This window comes from Manacus candei, unplaced genomic scaffold (genome assembly GCF_025592945.1).
Source record: "Manacus candei isolate 608988 ecotype Guabito, Panama unplaced genomic scaffold, ASM2559294v1 h1tg000014l, whole genome shotgun sequence".
Classification (NCBI taxonomy): Eukaryota; Metazoa; Chordata; class Aves; order Passeriformes; family Pipridae; genus Manacus; species Manacus candei.
In genome coordinates this window covers 70,112,824-70,134,067 of record NW_026138062.1, presented here as the reverse complement: position 1 = coordinate 70,134,067, position 21,244 = coordinate 70,112,824, and the positions used below count along the sequence as shown (strand labels likewise).

The window sequence follows — 21,244 nt, the reverse complement described above, 5'->3', positions numbered from 1 at the left end:
GCAGGAAGCAGACAATGTTACATCATGGACTATAAGTGATGTCTGAATTGGTTAATAAATCCTGATAGAGGATAAGGGATTTATTATCCATTTGCCTATAGAGGCAAATAGTTTTGACAAGACAAAATCTGATTACAGAGGGCTGCTGCTGGTGAAACAAAAGAACTGTGGTGAATGGATGGTAAATGAAGTTTATACTGTTGAACTGTGCTGATGATTTTGGCAAAGCTGATCATGGCAAACCCTGCAGAAGTTCACTCATTGTGCACCAGCAGCTTCTGTTCTGACAAAGTTCACTTCCTTTTTTTGATACTTACATTGGTTATCAGGCAAAAACTCAACCATAGTTACAGGTACACATCAGGGACTGCAGGGAGGAAGCTTTCCAGAAACATTACAAGTGAAAACTTAGATACTTTTAATTTTAGAATGTTTACGTAAATCTATACATGTTAATGGAGAGAAATGCATGTATAAATACCCTGAAGTTTACCCTGGAGTGACGTGGTAATTACCCGGTTATGAGTCGTGCGTGTTAATTTTTGCAGGTGATTTATCTGGTTTATCTGGCTTTTAAAGACATTATATTTTCTTTCTTTTCTTTTTTTTAATGCTCCTATTTTTACAACAAAGCACATATAGAATTCCTACAATTATGAGTGAATGGGGGAAGTGCAGGCAAGAGTAGACAACGAAAAGGAAGAGCTGAAGGAGAGGCAGCTACTCAGTTAATCTGTGAGGAGATAACTGGCAATAACATGAAACCAGTGCAGGGGATGTGGCCAGAGTGGCAAGCAGAAAGGATACTTTTATCAGCATTGTTTCAAAGCAGCTATTACAGTAAGTATTAACAGAGGAAGAGAAGCAATTACAGCAGTGAACCCTAACTGAATTTTGAAATACCTTTTAATAATGTGCAGTACAGGAACTGCATCTTTACCTAAGCAACTGGGACATGTTCTGGATGTGGATGTGTCTTACTTACCTGCTTTGAAGAGAGACACAAATCCAGAGACAAATTTTAGTTTGATTTGTAATCGAGAGTTCGTGTTTATGAATTTGTAAATAAGACCTGGCATTGGCACTTTCAGTGTTGCAAATGTTTTTGTTAATGGGGCTGGGCTGTGCACAAAACCCTTCCTTTGTAAGTATTTTTGAGTGTCTGATTTGTCTGAAAAATAATCAAAGATACAGATTATATGAGCCTTTAATATTCATTGTTATTTACTTCTGAAAGGTTCAGCTGGTTTGCTTTGTGATTGCTTTTCTAAAAGAATTGCTGCATTGTAATCAATTTACTGTGTGCAGTTTTAAATGTCAGGGACATTTTTGTTACTTAACCTGCAGACTCATGCAGGAAGGGATGAGGCAGACTTTTTGAAGTAAGGCTATCTTAAGGTTTAACTGCTAAAAGATTTCAGGTTCAGCATATCCAAGTACAGTATATGCTTTGTTATTTTTTGCCCTTTTTTTTTTTTTAAATTTAAAGTTGAGCTGCGTTTCGGGAAGCAGCTGAGGTGCATTAATTCAGGTATATTTTTTCATTCCATTTTTCTGATGATTCTTTTAAATTTGATAAGTATAAAACCTAATGACTGATTGCTTTTGAATATTGACATTATGTTTGAAAATTTTAGGGAAAGGGTTTCTTTTTCATCAAAACAGATATTTGAGTGTATAATTCAATTAAAATGTCATAATCATAAAACATTTAAAGAAGCAAACTGCTCTGTTCACTAATTTGAAGAAAAGAACTTTTTAAATGGAACTCCATGGAGCTTTTGTAGATATGTAGGCCTCTCTTCACTGCTGGTTGAGTTTATTTAAAGAGCTTTTCTAGTCACCTTTGAACCCAAATGATTTCTCCAGATGTACCGAAGTGAACAATGTAAAAATCTTGCTGCTTCAGCAGAACAGGATCCAGCTGGCAGGGAACTGGATCTGCAAGTCATTGGTTACAGCTGTGTTTCGATTTATGTGATGGTTGAAAAAATAAATTACTGGATTAAATGGCTAGAAAGAGGACTCTTTGTTTAGCCCTTGTGTGGGGACTGAAAGTGTTTATGGTGCTGTTTTCTTCAGAGCCTTTGCAAAGTAAGCTGGACAAACAGACTTATTCAAAACTTCTCTGAAATGTTTTGCATTCAGCTTTATTTCTTTACAGAAGAAACTGTATGTTTTTGTATAATGCTCTCAGCCAGCAACCGCTTTTAAGGTCTCTTGGCCTTTGAGAGTGGCGGTCGCATTTTAGCAATGTCTTTTAGGCATTGCAGTTTATCACTGGAAGGCAAGTTTCCTTTTGTTAAAGGTTTTCAAATGCATTTCTTGGCATGCACACAAATACATGTAGGGACTCTGTCAAACTCATAACTTTTTAATGGGTTTAATATTTCAGCTTTGTATACCACTTACCTTTTGCTCTACATAATAATGCTGATGTAATTGTAAATTGGGTGCACAATAATTTACAGAGCAGGCACAATGAAATCAGAAACCAATGCCAAGTGTTTGGATTATCGTATATCTTATTTTAATGTTCTAACGATGGTGATTATGTCTTATTACCTGATATCCTGATTCTGCAAAGATTTGCATCCTTAATTTTACTGAACAGCTCCACTGTCTTTGATAAGGCTGAGTGGTAAATAGAGCTCACAACAGCTTTGTTAGCTATTTTGCTAAGAAATGTGCTGGGGTTTCTTTAATCTTTATAAGGTTGTGGTCCTGTGCAATCCCACGAGCTGCCTTTTCTACTGGAGGTAGCTTGGATTGAAGGAGTTGAGATGTAACTTCATGCAGTGAAGTCCTGACTCCACTGAAGTCACTGGGTATTTTGCCACTGACTTCTCTTAGGCTACAATTTCACTTTCAGAACTAGATTTTAATGCTTTTACTAATAACAAATATCCCAAGACCCAGAAGTGATTTCTCTTAAGTACAGAAACTGCTTGTGAAGCGATATGCTACCAAATGTGAACAAAAGATTTGGTATTAGACCAACAGGAATTTTGAAGACTTCTTGCAGAAGCTATGAAAAGCTAAATAATAGCACAGAACTTTCAGTCACGACAGACAGTGAGCATATAGTGCATTTTTTAAAGCTTTAGCTGGCTTTCAGCATAATAGTTTGCAAAGCCAGGAGCTTTTCAGCACTTATATCTGTTTATTCAGCAATATTTCCTAGTAATTATTTTAGGCTGACCATTTAGTTTCATTTTACAGTCATAAAGCAGTCCGTAGCTGTAGCCGAGTATCGGTTACATTCTATTTATTAAAACATTTCTAAAACAGTGCTTAAACACGGGAAATTATGGTTGTGATTAGATCGTAAGTGTTGCCCTATCAAGATCTAATTACTTTTCTAAGAACAGTTTGCACAAATCGTTTTCAAAGGGCTGCCTTTATAAAATCCTACAAAGTGCTGACCAAGAAGAGCTAAATACCAGAACAGTTCTTTTCCGAGGCAAAAATAAAATCAAACAAGTTGACCAAGTTCCATCATAAGCCACCCTCAGAAATACCAGAGAGAGGCTTAAAATATTTTAAATAGAATATTTCCCCTCCCCCCTTTTTTATTGTTGTCCCCGAGAAGCATTATTACATTAAGAGCCATGCGACAGAAAGTCATGGTGATGCAGAATAAATAACCATAATGTATCAAAAGCAGACAAAGGTGTGATTGATCTGTCTGGAATTGGCAGACTCTTTCGCTGTGTCAGGCTGTTTCTTTGATCAATGAAGGTATAGCCTCTGACCTTTAAAAAAAATCAATGAGATTGATTGAAAGGAGAGTGAGAACTATGAGAATGCAGGATAGCTTTAACCTTCACTGTCTAGAAAATTTAAAATATTCCAGTTTTGCAGGCACGGAACCTGCTATTTTGTATTTTCTTCTTAAAAGGCTTTGCTTTTCCCCAGCCTGCTTTTGAAACCTCTTAGAACAAGGCTGTAGAAATGGTGTGTCCGAATGTTTCTCACAAATGTTTATCTTCAGATCACATCGTTAAGAAAATAGGAAGGTTTTTCCCCATAGCAGAATTCTGTACATTCTGTTACTGTTTGCAGCATGCACTGAATGTCTTTAATTTCCTTTTATAAACTCGGATTCTTATGTGGCATATACGTATCCAAGAATTGGTGCTCTGAGAAATAGTTCAGGTCGTTTCAGAGACATTATTCGTCCGAATAAAGTGACTTGTACTGCACTATTTCAGGATCAGGTCCACTGATGATTGCAATAATAGTGTGTAACCAGCATGAAGGGATGAATTCTGGGAATAAGCAGCATCTTTTGGTGATCTAGTTCTACGTACTCTTGCGTTTTGATCAATTATATATGTATGTATATATATACATGTATGCCTGTATACCTGATTAGTCAGGAAACAGTAAAAATGTCATACTAGGAAATTTATGAAGCGGGATTTTTAAAATAGTGCTTGGCACTTTACATCTTTCTTATTGAACAGACTGCAAATGCAGACTTGAGTGCTTAGTGAAAAACAGTTTTTTGAACAGTTGGAGTTTCATTTTAGTACTGGGCCCTTTCTTCACATTGTGCTGATGCTGTATTAAGCAGTAACACAAATCAATTAGTGATGTAAGTATAAAAAGTGTTCATAAATAGAAAAGTTAATTCATTCATTATTTCATGCTTTCAAAGCTGAAGGAAACATAGGTCAAAAAAAGAATATATATCATAGTGGTTTGTTTTCACAAATAATTACTTTTTTTAATTGAAAATGTTGGTGAAATCAAGGTCTATTGAATAGTATTCACACACAGAGTAATTCAAACTGCAATAATTTCTGCTGTCATATGTCTTTGTTTTAATAAAGGGCAGGTAAATTGACAAGTCAGCAAGGAGACGGTATAATAGCATTTCTTGAGTAAGATGGAGCTCACGTAGGAAGAGAAGGATATTGCTGTTTCTCTGTAATTTTATTTCTGTGATTTCCTTTCTGTAATAGGTTGCGTAGGCTCTACATATTTTTAATACTTCATAATCAGGTGGGAATTTCAGCTAAGTTACAAAAGGCACTCTTACTAAATAACAAGACAGTCTGGGTGTAGCATTTGTAAAGAAGAAAATAGGAGGGTAGGTTTGTTTTTTTTTTTGTGACAGATCTGGAACTAGATAGCTGTGGGAATTTTCTGAAGTCTTTATCTCTTTGGTGTTCATCAGTGAGGTGAGAAGGTGTTATGGACAGAACTATGGACTAGGTCATTCTAACTAGGCATGGGTCATTCTAACAGTGTCACTGTTCTAAGTCATTTACATGCTACATTAAGAGAAACTAAACCTTTTATTTTATGAGTACGCTTTCCATGTGCACTGTGATGAAGAAACTTTTGCTTCTAGAAAGAGAAGAGGGATGAGTGTGTTGCGTACCAGTTGGAGCACACTGAGAATATGAAGATGAGAACTGTAAAATCAGAATAGTGTTCAATATTAGAGCATTTCTCCCCTCCCGTTAGATACATTTTGATTTTGTTCCAGTAATATTTAATTCTTGTCATCACATTCTCCTAAAATTGTTATTTGTTATTCCAGAGAGTCCTTATCTGTCACACAAAGTTTGCATTAATATTGCAAATCACCTTACTCTTGTTGTCTAAGAAACAAAAGGCTCATCCTATATTTGGGTGGGTTTTGATAACTGACATGCATGCCCAGCCTCACCTCCCCTCCCTCTCTGTCCAGAAGTAATAATCCAGGAAACGCCTTCTTTTTCCTTTTTTTTTTTTTTTTTTTTAATTTTTTGGTGCTTTCAGCAATGGCTGCTCCTTTTTCTGTTCTTCATGGACACAAACTACATCTTTCCAGTGTGGATGAGGATGCTGTCCCCTTGTGGATGATGCTCACAGTCTTAGCTCCTGCCTGCGAAACTGAGCAGTGCCCTTCAGCCAGTTTAAGGTGGTGTCTGGTGCAGTGCATTCATTTAGCATTACTAAAGGACAAAATTAAGGTTCTTTTTGTATCTCATGCCCCTGTCAGCTAAATCTTTCCCAGAAAAGAGGCAAAGCTGAGGTCATTTTTTTCCATCTGTGAGGGGTCAGTGACTGCAACAATCGTTCCTGGCTGAGGCATAAGCCTGTAAAAAGCACCTATGCTAGCAGCTGAATCATTTTCTAGGCCAATTTTTTATGTTTCAACTAATGAAAACAGCTGGGTCATTAAATCCAGCAATCGATCTCCAATTATAACCTGTCTTGGACAGCATGGCGCCCTGCCCCGGCAGGTGCCCTCCCCGCAGACAGACCCCCGACCTCGGCCTCTGCCTCTGCCCTGAGACACCAATTTGCTGCCCCATCCCACACCCACTTTCTTGCTTTTCTAGGAGCTCAAATTCCTCCCCAAAATATCACTGCCATGGCACGGGGGCTAATTGTGCTATCCAGGGTTCACGGTGCTGTGTGGACTGAGGCCACCGTACGTTCGGTCTTTCCAGCTGAGAAGCAGATCTATGGTTAAAAAAGGTGTGGTTCTGCTTGGAAACAGAGGCAGTGTGTGCAGGCAGTGATGTAACTGTAAATCTATCGGGGTTTTCTTTCACTATTATTATCTGAGTCTATCAACAGAATAAATCAAATTAAAGTGACCAAAATTCCAGATACCTGCTAGCTGGATTCTTTCTTTCCTCCTGAGAAAGTGAGAGTACGATATGTGGCAATTGCTGGAGCATTTTTATGAAAAGATTTTCAATCTTTTCAGGGTCTGCGCAGGAATAAAAAAAAAAAAGTTAAATGGTTGACATTTAATCTTCATACAGCGAATAATAATTACAGGCAAGAATTTAAAGTGGTTTTGCTCATAGTCAAATCTGATGGTTCTTTCCTCCTTGCATTTCATGAGGATTTACTGTACTGTGGATGCAAAATGTAAATGATGGGCAATTCCGTGAAATTCAGACATGCACACAAAACTGTCTTTCCAACTTTTTCACACTTACCCTCAAACTGAAAATGGATTTTCCTGGTGGCTGATTAACCAGAAATGAGTTGTTTCTAACTAGATTGAGGGGAGGAGGGTTCTGTAATATTGGATTAGTGAAAGGAGTGAACAGCTTCAGTTTAATTCAACTAGTCTTCTATTTTTAATCTCCAAGGAAACAGCTGACTTGAATGTTAATTAAACAGCAGTCTTTGATCCACCCAGCCACTCCCGGAGGCATAATAATAATATATAAGGGCACAGCAGCAAATATATAATAGGTACACTTAAAGGAGTGCATCTAATCTCACCATATTCACATTTAAAACATTCCTTGCCGACCCACTCTTATGTTATTTAAATAGGGGAAGGGGAAAAGAGGGGAAAATGCTAAGTAAGTTAAACTTTGATGGTCTGAAGGTAGGGCAACAGAGCAAGTGTGAGTTCCTGTTTTGAGGATGTATAAGGGTTAATGATTAGAAGAGTGGAATCAGGAAAGACCTTAAGCCCAGATCTATGACAGTGGTAATTGAGCTGATTGATTACGACATCTCGTTTCAGACGACTATTGATTTAATCTAGTCTGCAGTCCCATTGGCCCCAGAGGTGCTCCCGAGTGAGGCTCAGCACTTGAACCTGGGTACTCTTCCCTACTCACCGTCTGGATATAAATTTCCAGAATCTTGCAACCATTTATAATTTTCACCCATCTTCTCGTGCTTTTATTCAGAAGCTTCTAATTTCATCAGGCTAATGTTTTTAACCATTGAGGGGACAGATGCAGGGAACATGAAATGGCACAGACTGAAAAGGGTGGGTTTTTTAAAAAAAAAAGGCAAGGCAGAGAGCCGGGACTATGTGGCTAGTATTTGCATCTGTTGTTTCTGATTCGCAGAGCTAGCAAAGGCTGCTTTTGGAGGCAGTCCACAAAGCTGGGCTATCAGTAGGCAGTTTGCTGTACGCGCACGTTCAATTATTAAAATAGTAGACTTTTTTTTTCTGTCTGATAGCCATAGCGAGGTCATGACATTAATTTATCCAGGGTATTGTGGGTAACTATACAGAAAAAAAGCATAAAGGGCACAGATGCTGGAGCAGCAAAAAATGGATGGGTCTGAGCAAAAGGAGATTAAGAGGCGATGACCAATCTAATGTACGTATAGCAGTAAGAAGCCGGCATCCGTCACAGACTGTTGATGGCAATAAGTATTTTAAACCATGCTGTGCATGTGGTAATTTTTTTTTTTTTTTTTTTTATACCTCAGTAAATGCTAAGCTGAATGCTGTAATCCTGTATTTTTTCAGTTTCCCAAATCTGATTTTGGTCTTGTTTTTGTTGTCTCATGCTTGGTGTTCTTCGCTCGCTCTCTGTCTGTGGGTGTGTGTCTGTCTCTGTCTCTCCCTTTTCACTGAGATTACAAACTTAACTGTTTCCTAATTGTCTACTTTCCTCCGTCCTTTTCCTAAGAAATTAATTGCCATCACCACGGCCGGTCATAAGCGCGTACTAACTGGGCTTAGGGCGTGTACCCCGGCGTTTTGGCTTTCTGTCTTTACTTCGGGGCTGCGCGGTGTTTTCTTTTGGACCTTTCCTGCAAGTGGATGCCCTTCACCTTTGCTGCTGCCTTAAGGTTGCCAAAACCTGGCTACCTGAGCCGGGACTGCGGTGCAGCACTGCATCCTGGGACCTGCCCGCCCGGCTACGCCGAGTGCTTCTACGGCACCAGGCAGCTCTGAGAATTGGCTGGCGAATTGCGTATCACCTGTCCCCCCCTCTGGTAAATAATTTTTATACCGCGAATCACAGTGGTGTGGTATTGTCTGGAAAAGTAATTCCCAAATACTGTTGGCGTAAAAAGGGAAAAGCCGAAAGACTGTCAACACCGTAAGTCATTAAAGTCCCTTGCCTTAAGAACAAAGGAACAAGGTAAAACTGCACACAATAATTATGCTCTGTGGATTTTCATAGCCTGTCAGACAACTTGTGCCTGTGTTTCAGTTATCAGCCTTTGTGCTTTGTTTTGTGTTGTGTATTTTATGTACGCGTCTTGAGTTGCTCTGTGTGTGTGTATTTGGTGTACGTGTATGTGTTCAGGCTTCTCTACCAACACGGAGCAAATACCATACAGAAAAAATACACAAGTGTAGCTCAAACATGCATTTTCAGGACTCAATGTGGTGGTGAGGGTGTATTGCCATTGTTCTCTCGCAGTGCTCTCTCTGACTCAAGCAGCTTCTATTTTATATTTTATTTTAATTAGGAAGTCTAAAAAAATAAATAAAAAAAGAAAAGAGAAAAAAAAATTTGCTCAGTCCAGTTAAATGCCAGTTGAAGTCCAGAAACTCACGGTTTCAGCACAGTGAATGGTGATTCAGACCCTGGCAGGGTTTTGGCTATGAGACAATTCCTACTTATAAAGAGCACAATGAAGGGGGGGAAAGATAGCATTAATTTTGAGGAAGATTAATATTAGTCTTTTAAGGTTCATTATTTTCTGAAGAAGTGAATCCTTGTAGCTTTTGAGAGCTAGCATGTCCTTCCCACTGGTATTTATTCGAGCAAAGGAAAAAATGAAGAAGGCGTAGAATAAACTCCTAAGACTGTTCAAGAATTACTGGCATTATTTCTCTCTACATCACGTGTGAGCCTGGGTTGCCTGCTATTCCTGAGGCAGAGGATCGAGGATGAAAGTCTGTGTGTCAGAGCCTGTTTTCACAACTGCATTTGGAGATCTGTCTTATTGATTAGGAAAAAAGGGGGTGGGAATAGGAGTGTGAGGTGAGGGGAGGACCGACTGACTACTGGCTTATTGCAGCTCAAGACATTTTCTTCCGGAAAGATGTCAAACAACTGAGACACAGCAACAGAGGAAGTAGAAAGGTGGAAAAATAAGAAGAGGGACCCTTTGGAAGAAATGAAGGCATTCCTTATGAGAGCCTTGAGGTTTTTTGGTTTTGTTTTTTTTTTTTCTTCTAACATCTGACCCACAAGGGCTAGAGTGACAGCGTCATGCAAATACTGCAGTCCAGCAGGTCTGAGAGAGGGTGGATGCTAGAGAGTGAGTTAATGTTAATGATGAGTGCAGTGAAAATACCAGCCGATACCACCCCCTCCACACACAACTGCTCTGAGTCAGCATCCGCTGCTTTGCCTTGCCTTTTTGTGCGTGTGTGTGTGTGTATGTGCGCGCGCATGTGTATGTGTGTGTGTGCGTGTGTGTGCTGGTGACTGTGTGTGTGCATGGAAGGTAAAGCCAGTCAGTCAGTGAGAAGCAAAGGTACGTTCGAGAGCAACTAAAATCTGACTGATTTCCATCTTCAGAGCATCAGATGTATTCCCTAAAGAGGATGGGTCTATGCGATGGGGGTGGTATAATTATGTTAATGTCATATTTATAGAGGGGAGAGATTTTTCATTCTAATTATTGATTTGAAAGCTGTGGTCAAAATTGTTTGTTAAATCATGATCAGCTTTGAAAAAAGAAATTGAATGAAATCTAGGGGCTGCTATACATATATATCTCTCTCATATATATATATTTTGTTTCATTTAACTATTTTGTGTCTGAGGCATAACTGATTGAATGGTGCACAGTGACAAAGAAACGGCTCTTATATAATGTTGCATTATATCATCAGCTGAAATAATATTTTAAATAATCCAAAATGTTCTGAAATCTGAAGTATCAGTGTGGAGGGGAGGGTGAAGGGCAGGGGTGGGGGCGGGGGGCACTGGCAAATCTTTTCTTCGGCAGAGCACTCTGTACAGCTTTCTTGTAAATGGATGATTCACCTGTTCGACCAGCAGAGATTCTAATTCTTCCCCCCCTCTTCTCTTTTTTTTTTTTTTTCCTTTTTAAAGCTGAACGGCTTCCCGAAGAGCACTGAGTTTTCTATGCCAGATTCTGCTCCAGTGGCTAGGACCTTTATGGCTGCTGTTTCTTTTGCTCTGGGATCTGATGGAGAGAAAAAAAAAAATAAAAAAAGCCACGGTGGATCTTGTCCCTAAAGTAGAAATTTTCTTTTTCATTCTGCAAACAAGGCTAAAGATCGGAGGAGAATGAATGCAAAAGTAATTCAGGATTGTGGTCGTGCCATTAAAAGTGTTCGGCTTCAGAACAAAATTATTCGGGAAATCCGAGCATTTCTTCTTACTGTATCAACAGTATTTGAAAGTTATGTGTGCTTTGAGTAATCTGGTTCAAGTGACAACAATCTCTGCATGTCAGTGTTTTCTGCAGCTTATGGAGTGAAGTATAGTTTTGCCATTGGAAAGGAAGAAGCTTTTTTGTAGCAGTCTGTAGAAGGATTAAATGTTGAACGTGGGGAAGAGGCAAAAAGTGAATACACGCCCAAAGGTTATCCTTGCATCGTGAATGGGTTTAAAGTACTCTGCAACCCAGGGCCCACCTGAACAGTAGGACTGAAAGTATAATGGGGAAATATTTCAATTAGAACCCCCTTAACAAGCATTTAATCCTTCTTTCAGGCATTAAGGAAAATATAATAAAATTGTTACTGTACAAATCTGCTGGAAGCAGATTTTAACCCGTTTATAGAGGCTTCCCTCAGATGCATTATAATAATATGGCTGCTTGCAAGATGTGGCAGTGAAGATTTTTTTCCTGTGTTCTTTGTTTTTTCTTTTCAAAAGTTAAGGACTATACTCTCAGAAAAGTCTGTTCGGTCAGCTGATACATTGTTTGAATGTATGTATGTGTCTTGCCTGCTTATTTGATCTTTTCTGCCCCCTACTTGAAACTGTGGTTTGTTTATCTGGGGGGAAGGAGGGGTTGTTGATTTGGGGGGGATGTTGTTTCTAGGGTTTTTTTGGGGGGTTGTTTTTTTGTTGTTTTTTTTTTTTTTTAACAATAGCAGTGAAAGTTTTGCTGACAGCGATTATGACTACTAAGCAATTCAGTTTATTGGAAGATGAATTCTACTGGACCATATCGGACTTTTCCTAGTCCCTGAGACCCTAACTTGTGAGGTTTTTTAGCAACAATCACAAGTCAGGCTCTTGGGACCTAGGCGGAGGGGAACCAGCAGCTTTGGACTGTGATTGTTTCTCTGCAGAATTTAGAGAACCAAAGGAGCTTTCCTTGTCTCGAAGGGTAAAAAGGAAAAGATACCTATTTCAAATGTTAAGCAACACAACTGTTCCTAAAAGAAAAAAGAAAAAAAAAATCTAAACAACTGTTATCCATTGTGCAACATTAGGAAGTTACATATTTATATGTTTAGAAAACTGAACTAAATGCCATGTAACATTTAGAATTAAAATTTAATCTGAATACTAGTTTGCACCTAAAAAAAAAAAGCCCAAACAACAAAACCAACAAAACCCCCCTCTCAAAACTGATACTAAAATATACAAAAGGCTTTCAACCATAATATTACTATTACTATTATAGAAAATTCTGATAATTACTACAAAGTATAGAGTCATCCTGACTGTTGCAGCATTAACTTTTAAAACATAAAACAAAAACACTGATGTTTGAGGCCTAGAAAACATTCATTCTATTGTTTGAATAATGATTTCAGTCTACAGGAAAACTGTTGCTTAGCTTTTCCTGTAACATGGGACAAAGAGTATTTTGTAGTTAATTGCCATCTTTTTTCTTTGTCCAAGTGAAAACACAATATGTCATTTAAAATATTCTCTCATTTAATTTACATTTTAATCTGAGATGGAATATTGGTTTAAAAATCATACTACAGCATTAAAATCACTTTGCACCCAGAATCACTTTCTTGTACCTGTTCAACTTAAAGTGAGCCACCAGTACTCTAAGTACCAGACCCAACTTCTAGCTTCTCCATCACTTTTTGAATTTTTCACCCCTCTGACAAAAAGCAGTGTGAGCTTTAGATTGTCCCTCATGTGTTAAGTACTTCACTGACTTTGCATAAGAAGATTCACAAGCACACAAGGTATTTCACAAGCACACTGTTCATTAAACTCAAACTTCCTATATACAACACAGAATATGATTTGTATTTCTTAATATTTTATAGGTGGTTTAGTTCTGAGTAATTTTTCTCTGTTTCCTGTGTCTAACCAAGATGCTGCAAGACCTTGTTGATACATCAGACTTCACTGAAACAAAGACTTCACACAGATCAGGCATCTAAACTATTTGTTCATTTCAGAAGTGGTATTTTGGCTGCAGTATATTTTTTCCACTTGCGTGGGAGGAATTGTGTTTTATTGTAAGCATCAACACTATTGTTAAAATAAATGGTTCTTATCTGTTAGTATAATACTTTTTCTTCTTGTCTTGTTTTCTTAAGAGACAGAAACTGTGCGCTGTACATAGTTTTCAAGTTGCTCAAGATATAATTAGTCTTTAAATAGTCATAAAAATATTGCCTTAGCAATTACAATGATGATACAGTTCCTGTAAATATGCAATTCTTTTCTTCGTAAACTGTCAGTCCCACATGCTAAGAACACCCAAAAGAGCGACTTGCAAAAATTTAGATACAGACATAACTTTTTAACACAGACATGATATTCAACATTGACTTCTGTTTAGGCACTATTGGAGAAGTCAATCTGAATGTGTACAGGAAGGGCAAACACACCCAGCTAGGTGCTACACTCCTCAAGCCCTTCAGCAGCAATTGACATGTGTTCTGTACAGCAGTTTTCAATCCTGAAAACAGATTATTTAAGATACTGATCAGCTGAACAGGTATTCTGTTCATTCAAGCTGCATAATGAGATAAAACCATATTGCGTGTTGGTATATACATGTCAATATGCAATTTAAATTACGCATAGTATTTATCAAAATAAAAATCCTTATAGATTTAATCAGCTATACGGTGCACATGTCTGTGCATATTAAAGATTTTCGTTGCATTTATTTTTCAATCGGCAAAATTTACTTGAATGAGGGTAGTTCACATTCAGCACTCTGAATTTGCTTTGCATTTAACACTGTGAGTGCAGCGAAGGTGAAACTCTAGTGTGAAACATTTGGTCTGTCAGTCTGAAGATTGCAACTATGCTCTACTCTGCACTGAGAGCGAGAAGAAAATGAATTATTAGAAACCCCTGCCTAGTGTATTTGGTGCTACAGCAAAAAGCTGTAAATAGGCAGTCCTGCCTCTGCATTACTGCTTGAACTGGGATGACTCCAGTGGCTCTACTCTGCCCATTGTACTCAGTGCTGCCCCTTGCCATAGAGATGAAAAAGTTGGTGCATTGCCTTCCTGTTTTCCTCCTCTTTCTTCTTCCCCAGTCTCAACACAGCCAAGCCAACCTCAGGTACACAGGTAGGGCAGAGGTGGATGAAGGGGAGGGAGAATCACGGTCTCCACTCGGGCAAAATTCCCACCAAGACTAAGATATAGTCCTGGGGCTATGTGACAATGCCTAAAGACACCATATAGAAAGCAGTCTTATTTACCCTGTGACAGTATATGAAAGCTGTCTCTATTAGCATAAATAAATAGAAAGCATCATCTTCAATATGCTATGCTTAGATATATGTACAGAATTTCAATATACTCTCATTTCTATATGACTTGATGTTGTTTCAGTGCAAAATGCATTTAAATGCTATTTAATATGTGATTTCAGAGTAATCAGCTTGTGCTACAACAAAAACAAAAAACCAAAACACAAGCTCTTGCAAAGGGGGAGGAAGAGAGAGAGAGAGAGAGAGTGAAAATGATGTGTGGTGCATACAAAAAAGGAATGATATTAACAATTCGATGAATTCCTAGTTGGTAGACCAGACTGAGCCAGACGCATATATTAACGGCTGTCTGCTGCTGATGTGAGCCTGCTCAATGCGGTGGAAATGAAGGATCACCTAGTCCCTGACACCAGCTTATTTGTACGTTTTAATTTTAAAAAGGAAAATCACTGTTTTACATAAACATCTTAACCCCTACATGATTTTTTTTCTTTTTTCCTCTCTCATATTGTTTGCTAATTTACTGTCAACTTAAAGTGCTGTTTAGCTACAGCCCAACAAAAACATCAGTCAAAAAGCAGAGGGAAGTATTAGCTTCTCTTTTGTCTGACATGTACAATTGAGTTATTATTATGATAATTGTCTACTTTAATTTTTAGTCTTCATGGGAGATGCAACAATTTTCCAGAGCTTCATTTTAGAAGCATTTTAAGTTTCAACAAGATACCATTTCATATTTAACCAAAACAATACAATTTTAAAAAAAAATGCTTATAGCTCAAGATGGAGTGATTTGATCAATTCTTTTCATTAACCTGAAAGTCTTTAGCACCTTAATATAATATTACATGTATGGGGCAGGATTCCTTTTCAAACCACATAAACTCTCGGATCCATTAATACAGTGCTGAAGACTGTTACATGAGTCAAGGGAATTCCACTCCAAGTTAATTACTGGTGGAATTAGAGGAAAGAATATTTTACTCAAAGTTGTATAACAAGAATCTACAATTAACACATTTCGGGGCATTGCTCTGTTCATTTGATGAAAAATGTCAATGAAGTTTAACAGAAGATGTTCTGCCTTTCCCTGGGTAATGAAAATCGGCACGTTCACAATAAGCTAACACAACATTTTCAGTGTGTTAATATGCAGTGCAGAAGAAAATTCTGCAGGCAGTAAATGTAGCCATCATTTTGATTTGCCCGTGTGATGATTAGGCTCAATTCCTGAGTGGGTACATAATTTCACACTGAAAAGCAGTCATCTCCTCTTAGGGACCAACTGTAGCCTACCAAGAAAAAACAGAATTAAAGAACGCCTAAGGTCTATAACTAGCTAGGTAGTCAGATAGATACAGACAATGGGAAAAAATATCTGGAATACTATAAAAGTACTAGCTGAAACTGTATCGCTCGATTATAAGTTGGTTTATTTTATGTTCATTTAAAGTATTTTTGTCCAAACAACATATCTGAGACATTCATCACCTTGTTAAAGTTTTTCATTGTTTGATGATTACAATAGGCATCTTCAGAGTTTGTTGGATGCTACGTCGTTCCATTCCTTGGCAACACTTGAGTTATTCTTACACGGTGAGTCCAGCACAATTGACTGATGTGCAAAGCAATGCTTTAATTGCAGTGTCTGAGTAGCAACAAGTGGATGGAATATGGAAGCCTTGGAGACTAAGAGAACGTAAGATTAATGAGATCAACACGGATAAAATTATTTCATCTTTATAAACGTCTTTAACCTATTAAGGAGGATTTAAAATTAATCATAGAATCATCCAGTTGATTATAGACTAAAGTTTATCTAGTAAGCTTTCAGAAATGCAATTTTTATGCCTGTTCCTACTTATTTAGGAGTTAAGGATTAGTTGTAATTGTGTGATAAACTAGATACGGTAATGATACTTTGAACTCTATGAATATCCTATAGGGAAAAAGGCAGATGATATTCTGTACTTTCCTTTTACTCGTTAGCTGTTGCACCAGGGCCGTGATTCTCTACAAGGAACATATTCATTTATTTAAATGGCCAAGCAAATCAACAAGGTTGTGCTGAGTAGTTTAGGGCTGGTAATTTTGGTTTTGGTTTTGGGTGGTTTTCTTCCACCACCACCACCCCCAACTTCTTTTCTTGGATGTGTGCGTGTCATGCATGGGAAGGTATGAAGGAAAAACAGCTATTCAGCAGAGACACGTCCCACCCCTTTAATTAAGCTTTTCCCGGACTATGTAAAAACACTGGCAGTGTGTAAATCCCATTAGTGTGTTTGTTATTATTATTTTAACAGATTCCCAAGTATTATATTAAGTTACCTCAGTGATGAAATACATATGAAAAAATGAAAATAGTTGCATTAGTAAGTCAGTGGATACCGAAAGGGTTAGATGGCATGGGCACAGTGCCAACTGGAAGATTTTTTTTTTCATTTAATTCCTTTCACCTAGTAGGCTCCTTAAGCATTAGGCAGAACCCAGTATGTGGCTAAGTTATTGCTCTAGTGTTCATCACACAAAAAGCACAGTCTTAGCATTTGTAAATTTTCTTCAGGGAGGTTTCTAATCTAGACAGCATTTGCGTTTGGGGATTACACCACAGTCTGTTCCCCACCACCTCCCCCTCTAACATGTAGCCCTTTCAACTTCTTCAAAGAAGTGGGGAAAAGTAGGTTCTTTTATTAATAGCAGAAAACAAACCGACTGCTGGACTTCCGTGGCAGAGCTCACATAATGCGGCAGGGTGGGAACTGTAACAAAGAATGCTTGAATGCACTAAACGTATAGTGAAACCCCATTTACATTCACTGATGGGGCTTAAAGTACAATAAATGAGAAGTTTAAAGTAGAAATAAGCAGGGCCATGAAAAGACTTCAGTGAAGGTAAATACTTCTTGAAAAGTTTTGCAGAGGATTTAATTTCAAACTCAAGCCTTTCCTAGTAGAATGCTTTTCTTCATAATGCGTCCCTTCACTCAGAGCATCTCCATCAGATGATGGTAAATCAGATGGAGTGAGTATCTTCAATGCATAAAGAAGTAAATTCTGTTTTTCCAATTTATATACTGATTTTCATACAAGTGAGACAGTTGGCAGTGGAAAAGTCTTCATGGTTCGCTGTCTGTTCCCCTGTACTCTCTCTCCTCTGCAAACTGCCTTTGAAGTGTAAGGAACAACTTTGTGTCTAGAAATAAATTTGATTGTGGGATCTTACCATAATTTCTAGCTCTCTCTACTTCTAAAACATTTCCGTCCATGTTGGTATAGATATGCTGAAGAATCAGACAAGTTTGTTGCTTTCTCTCTAAAGTTATTCTGTGAAATAGATTCACAATATTACTACTGCGTAACTGTCACCTCTCCCCTTTTCTTCTCTTCCAATATGGTGATCATCTCTTTTAGTCCCTTCCACAGCCCCACTGTAGGGCCCTACAAGATGCCAGCTTTGTTATCCTGAGAGTTTAAATTAGCCTTGCTCCCACTTTTTGCATTTCTCTTCACAGTAGTCCTTCATCCTGAATATGAAGGATGTATAAATCACCCCTACTTGTAAATTTTTGCAGAATCTGCCTCTCCTCCCTTGACCCTGTTCAGAAACAACAAGCTGTCAGAGGTTATGTTTTCAGTTGCTAGTTGCAGTTTTTCAGATAAAGGTCAACTTCTTGCTCCTTTTGGAGCATAATAGCCCTGCTCTCTGCACGATCAGATCAGAGGTTCATTTGTGGAACATCAGATTTAATAACTGTGATTTGGGGAAGGTGGGCTATGGAATAACTTTCTGCTGCACTCTTCAGCAGAGGCAGTTTCTGCTAGTGGTGTGCAAGAAACATTTGCTGCCAGCATTTATTCAGATTGATATTTCCAGAGGTTTTGACAATCAGTCCTTATCCTCGAGGAGCCTGGTTCTGCTTTGGGCATACAGCAGGCGGGCAGGCGGTTCTGGTCCATGGACTTTCACAGTGCCTGCCATCCTGCAGCAGCTGCTGTGAGCCTTATCCAGGCACAGCACCAGCCATGCACAGCACCTCTCCGTTCCTATCCCGCCCAACATCCCAGTGGCAAACCCAGGATGTGAAATGGCCGGTGCAGCCATTTTGTGGTGGGATTTACAGCTTTTCGCTGCAAAGTGAAGGGTTCATCTCTCTGTTGGGAAGATTTGTCACAAGCCTGAGGATACACAGTGCTTATAGCTCCTGCTGATGTTATTTATACACGCACAGTGGAGTATTCAAGGAGTTAGATTTACTGTTAGATTTTAAATAAACCTAGGAGGCCATGCTTTTTTGGTGTTTATTATGTTGGCATATTATTTTGGATATTAATTCTTAAACTTATGTCTCCTTCTGAAATAGAGGACTATGGTCAAAACATTGATATTTTAGGAGTCATTGAGGCACCGGGTTCTTAAGCAATGACTGTATGTTTAAAAGTGCAACAGGTTACCCATGCAGTATTGGAAACCTCTCCTGACTGACTCAGGGGTTAGATTTCTTGTGGGTGTTGCCAGTATCTGAGTATTGAGGTTTGGTAGGCTTTTACGAGTTAATAAATTCCAAAGGCTGCAGCTTGGCTTTCTGAAATTTGGTAATCATTCCCTAAATGCTAGTGGGAAATCAAAATTACTACATGCAATAACTAACACTTTTATAAACCTTTGAAATGTTTCCAGGCTGCTGCCTACGTGCTCTTCTTTCCTGCATCGATGGCTAAAGGCTTAGGGTCGCTTCCTGGCACCCAGTATGAATGCAAACAAGCTCTCTCGAGCTCTGTTTCAGGGAGACAACCTTTACTTTCCTTCCCTGCCACTCGCCCAGTGTTGTCCAGGCAGACCACGGGGTCTTCATGTGGGGACCACCACTCACTAATGGGAACATGGTGGGACCTTGACTTTGATTAGATCTCCAAGACCAGAGTATAAAGCAAATATTAGCAAAGCACTCAGTGGCCAGTAGGAGGTCGTGATGAAGTGTGGCAGTGTGAGGGGACATTTTACACACTTCTTTTAGAATCTTATTTCTGCTGTTTGTTCTTCAGTTGTTCACAGTAACTTAGTGCAGTGGTTGGGAAGAGAGAGGGTTGCATCTGAACAAGCTATGGGATCTCTCATCCCATTATTCATCTAGTCTCCATCAAAACACTTCAGATTTGTTTTGGCATGCACATTTACATTTTTTCAGGTTAATATTTTTAAAGGTCCTGATCTTCTGCAATAGCAAGTAAGGCAAAAAAACGTGCAAAAGACTAAATCCACAGAGGGTCCCTGGGTCAACATTTTTCTATAAAGCAGTCTAATGTGTGTCTCAATTTGGAAAGATTTCAATATGGCGAAAAAAATCCTCCAGCTGGCACCCAGCTCAGATTGTGAAGTGACAGCAGAGCTTAGTATCTGCAGTAGTCTTCTGAGACAATTTGCAGACTCTCCTGCCCTGTGGTAAAACCTGTGGCTGAATACCCTCCTGTCTCCTCCCTGCTTCCAGGTACCATGTGCCGTTCACTGAACCAGGAAACATGGTATCACACAAGGCTTGCACCTTACGTAGACTAGGCAAGAAATACAGCCAGGCACGTCCTTCTTCTTTCCTTTTCCCTCCCCTTTCCTCCCTCGTATCTCCCACACACAGCAGAAATATCACGTCCGCTGCCAAGGCAAACTCAATCATCTAGTCTGACTTCCTCCATAAAACATGCCAAAGCATTCACCAAGCAACTCCCACATCAACACCAACAATTTCTGTTTGGTTAGCATGTATATTTAGGATTTGGGATGGCAGAGAATCCGTAATAACCCCCTGGAACAGTCTCCCAGTAGTCTATTACATCGCTATTAAAAACATAGGCTTTATTTCTAATTAGAACTTGTTTAGAATCAGCTTCCAGCTACTAAAAACTTTCCTGACAATTTAAATGGTCATTTACTTCTTTCCACCACCATTAGTTTTTCATTGAAAATCTAATGAGATTGTCTTCATTGTCTTATTTTAAGGTTTTTGGAAAGATAAGATCATGTTGCTTGCTCTTGTTTGAACCTTTCCCATTTTGTCAATATCCTCTGCAAATACTAATATCGGAAGGAATGATCTGGTATCAGGAATGGTATTTTTAGTTGTACCAGTAATTCCTCTTTTCTTTTGTTTGATTTACTCATTTATCTTGTTTATTCTCTTTTTCACTTCACTATGCTAAGACCAGAAGTGTAGCTGAAGAAATAAAGAGAGAAATAGATTTGAAAAATGCTTGTCTGAGGTATTTGAAGGTGCCCAATTCCAGCTAAAATTAGTAGGAGTTTATCACCTAAACTGTTAAGAACTTCTGTTGCCTTTATTTAAGCAAAACCTTATGTCAATAGGAGAAATAACAGAATTAGCTTATCAGTCTTTGACTGATTATTAGCCAGGTAATTTTTGACATCCATTAATCTATTTATTGAATAAATTGTTAATTTCAGAAGGAAATTACAGCAGCTGTATTATTCTTACTATTTGAAAGCTTACTTGGTTTCAGCATTTTTTGTGTTTCCAGTATTACAGAAATAGATCCTACAGATGGATTAAAACATACCCATGTGTTCAAACCAGGCAATCAGTCTCACATTTTACAGGTATTCATCCAAACAGCTAGGATATAGCTAGCTAAAGGATTATTTTTAATGTGTTTCTCCAAAGTTCTGTAACCTAGTCCCTTCACAAAGCTTATTTACCTGATCTCAGTAAATCTTCAAGCCTACATGTTTTATCATTTTCATATCATGGGTTTCGGGAGGAGGGATGGGGGGAAGACTGATCTTAGATAAGCAATGCAAGTTGGTTAAGAATGGAGGTAGCTGTCATCTGTAGCCTTTCCAGACACAGCAGTACAGTTCCAGACAGTC

General features: G+C 38.6%; 1 protein-coding gene across 9 annotated transcripts in view; it reads left to right on the top strand.

The window, feature by feature from the left end:
* LOC127467540 (uncharacterized) overlaps positions 1-11,783 on the top strand; it is a 284,446-nt gene extending 272,663 nt beyond the window's left edge. For 8 of the 9 annotated variants that reach the window (XR_007903164.1, XR_007903161.1, XR_007903167.1 and 5 more), the window contains one exon: positions 10,797-11,782. The gene's annotated coding sequence lies outside the window, so the exon portion shown is untranslated. Of the gene's footprint in view, positions 1-10,796 lie in introns of all 9 variants that reach the window. The other variant, XR_007903162.1, reaches the window with a different exon arrangement.
* Positions 11,784-21,244: the final 9,461 nt, after the last annotated feature.